This window comes from Seriola dumerili, unplaced genomic scaffold (genome assembly GCF_002260705.1).
Source record: "Seriola dumerili isolate Sdu_G_001 unplaced genomic scaffold, Sdu_1.0 BDQW01000149.1, whole genome shotgun sequence".
NCBI classification, from domain to species: Eukaryota; Metazoa; Chordata; class Actinopteri; order Carangiformes; family Carangidae; genus Seriola; species Seriola dumerili.
In genome coordinates, this window is record NW_019174404.1 from 19,653,433 (window position 1) to 19,657,219 (window position 3,787).

The window sequence follows — 3,787 nt, forward strand, 5'->3', positions numbered from 1 at the left end:
AACAGCATATACTGGTATGGTTAATATTTGCCCTTTCTTTGATCACATTTACAAATTAAAGTACTACTCGCTTTTGTTTGTTTTTTAATAAAATGTAATAAAAAAAGAAAATCAATTACAATCAAGATAAGATTGGAAAAAATTCAACAAATTTACAAATGAAGCAAGGTTTTTTTGTAACTATTGATTTTCATTTATTTGAACATCATTTGAAATTTAACACATTCAGGTCAGTTTACACAACACAAGCTGAACACATATAGTAACCATGTCAGTTTAGACAACACATCAGCCCCATTGAACACATTGCCTTTTCATACCAGCCTATACAACACATGAGGGGCAGAGTTTTACTGTGTGTGTGTTGCATATGTACTTCTTGCACTTGAAGCATGTATACTGTGTTTTTCTGTCCATCACTTCGCAGCACACTTCTTTTTGTTGCTGCTGGCCGCAACCTAGAATAATGAAAAGATCAGGAATTTTACTGACACCTCTCTCTCTCGCAAGGCATGAGTGTCAGACATGTGCTGCAACAGCATCACACACTTACTTCAGGCTCTGCAGATGGTGGTTCTCTAGGTCGGGTGGATGGGGCACCAACATTCTCCTCCTGAATCCTCCTCATGATGGCTGCAGAGGCTGCGGTTCTCGGAGCATGTTGTCTTCTCTGGATTTGAGGTCTCACCAGTGCCTTTCCCAGTTCCTCGAGAAAGAGGCGTCTCCTCTGGAGCTTCCTTCTGTTCCACTCTGGGTTCAGTGCCATCCAGATGACAAAGGCGTTGTACGCTGAGATGTCCAACATGTTAAAGAATATCACCAGTGGCCAGCGTAGGGTCCTCCTTTTGCAACTGTAGGTAGTCACCAGCTTGTCCATGTTGTCCAACCCTCCTTATGTGGCACTATAATCCAGGATGATCTCTGGTTTTTGATGCTCCTGGCCACAGATTCTCCCATCCCTGGTGCAGTGTACTCATGAGTACCACATTCTTGCCTTTCTTTGGCACATAGGATACCAGGGACGTGTCAGCCGTGTACACAAACTTGGAAGAGTTGACAGGCCTGTTCTTTGTAGTCAGCAGTTGGGGTGGGAGCTCAGACTTGTTCTTCCGTATCGTTCCCACCATGGTCAGCTTCCTCTTTAGAAGCTCCTGTCCCATCTTGTGCGAGGTAAAAAAATTGTCGCATGTGATGTTGTGTCCACTGAGTCCCTGAGTCATGTCCAGGACAACTCTCATTCCTTGATTTTTCTCAGGGGCTCCTCCATCAGGTTTCCCTGTGTAGACTTGTAAGTTCCAAGCATATGAGGAAGTGGCATCACAGGCAGCCCAGATCTTGATACCATATCTTGCAGGTTTAGATGGTATATACTGCCTAAAGGGGCAGCGGCCCCTAAATGGCATCAGCTGCTCATCAATGGTGACATCAAGCCCAGGACTGTAAAACAGGGGGAGGCGGTGCACCCACTCGTCCCACACTGTCCTCATGGCAGCTAGCTTGTCTCTCTGCCGTCGAGCTGGTCTGTCATCTCGGTTATCAAAGCGGATGGTCCTGGAAATTATGTGGAAGTTTTCCAGAGACATTGTTGCATGGAAAATTTCTCTGCCATTTTCTGCATCCCACAGGGATTCTGTGGATTCCCCTTTGGACCTGAAAACTCCAGCAAGGGTAAGAACCCCAAAGTAAGCATGTAAATGGGTTTGGTCCATCTCCTTCCACGTCTCTCCAAAAACACGCCTTCCTTCTAAATTAGTGCAATCCAGAATAATTTTCTGGATGGAATCTGGGATGACAAGCTCAAAAGAAGACTTGATGTCATGAACATGAGTAATTGCCATCCGTGTTGGCCCTGGTTGCATCCTGATCACATTGGCAGCAATGCGGGGTGGCTCATTTCTTGGGCAAGAAGACCATTCAATTTTACCATCTTTTGAAATCAGTTCTGGTCCTGGAGCTGGCTGCTGACGGGCTGGTCCAGGGGCTGACTGCTGACGGGCTGGTCCTGTGGCTCGTCTTCGTTTTGGAGCTAGCTGATGCTCAATCTCATCCGCTTCTTCTAAGTCACTGTCAGACTCTGAATTTTCAGAAATGTGATCCTCACATTCTGAAACCTCTTCCTCCAGGCCTACCTCATCATCAAAAGCTTCACTCTCTTCAAAAACCAATTGCAAGGCCCTCTGAAAAGAGAATCTTTTGGCCATCTTGATCAGTTGTGATAAGGAACCACACTGGCAAAGCTATATTTATAGTGTCCCGCCCCCAATTTGCAGCTGGAATAGACTATGAGAAAATAAAGATTGGTTCCCGCAAGACAGAGGGTAAGATGTACGGGAATGTGACAGCAGACAGATGTTGGTGCTTGAACTTTGCAACAATGTTGCAACCTTGTGTGGGAACGGCAGTGGCAGAAACACAAAACTCACATTCACACACTCACACAATCTCACTCACACACACACTCTCTCTCTCACACACACACACACACACACACACACTAACAGCTGACCCAGACAGGAGGAGGACAGAGTGAAGGTACACAGGACCAACAATTTCCATACTTTTATTAGCCCCGGGTCCAGTGAACCCGAACATCCTGTATGTAATAGAAATGTGTAGGGGGGTGTACAATGTGTGGTCATTGAAAATGTGTTCTGATAAATGTTCTTCACAGAAAATGAGCCAAGGCCAATGAGTCTGAGTTTGAATAAATACTTAATCATATAATTTTTCTTTTGATAAAAAAGGAAAACGGGTCCCACAGACCCGAACACCACACAAGGTTAAACCCCATCTATATTTCTGGATAAAATAGCAGCGCTGGGGTCTCTAGGTAGCTGCCAATGCTAATCTAACATTGCAAGTGATGTAGAGACCACGCTATTACTAGCGTAAATCATTTTAAAAAGCACCTTTTTACCCTAACAGTTTACAAAGTGCTTTAAAATTTTTTGCGACTCATTCACCCATTCTCACACACACCAATGGCAGTGGAGGCGCCATGGAAGGCGCTTTGCGCTGCCATCCAGAGCAACTTGGGGTTCAGTGTTAAGCTGTGTTGAACTGCCAAGCCTGCGATCAGTGGACAGCCTGCTCTACCACGCAGGCTAACCAGACTACCAACAGGCCACACACCCGGTTGCTTACACATGCAAGCCTTACCACACCAGCGAACATGAATAAACCCCGCACCACCTACTGAGCTAGTAGGCTAGGCTAGGAGTTTAACTAATAGGACGGCAACAGACTACCCGCTAACACTAAGATTGTTTCGAAGTAGAAAGTGACAAGTCCTAAATCATGAGTTAGAACACAGTGAGTAGCAGAAGATGAGTAACATTTTAAGAGCAGAGATTGAGAAGAATAACCAGCAACAGATAGGAGAGTTAGCAGACAGCAGTTGTTGGTCTCATGGAAAATCACAAAACATGATCACTGGAAGCAACGTCACCAAGCCACATTAGTGTGTCTTTGAGGGGTTCCTCAAGCAGTCCTCTTAACCTTGAGTCATTACACTGGTTCCCTGGGTCAGATAGACTTCTGCATGGGGAGGTGACTTGGTGCTTGCACACGGGCCGAAAAGTTAAATGACTGAGGCACTAGAGTTGGAGAGCGCACTTAAATCACCAACCAGCATCCCAGTCAGAAAAGAGACCAATTTATTCCAAGAGTGCTTGGCTCCTCTGCCAAGTACCATGTGTGGTGATGAGACAACTCCAGGACTGCCTATAAGATCCCTGATGAGCCAGGATGTGAGGATGAGGAAACAGTAAACAATACTGAGGGAAAA

At 45.4% G+C, this 3,787-nt stretch overlaps 1 pseudogene; it reads right to left on the minus strand.

The window, feature by feature from the left end:
- Positions 1 to 416: 416 nt before the first annotated feature.
- Positions 417 to 2,201, minus strand: LOC111226068 (annotated as a pseudogene).
- Between the last annotated feature and the right edge of the window lie 1,586 nt (positions 2,202 to 3,787).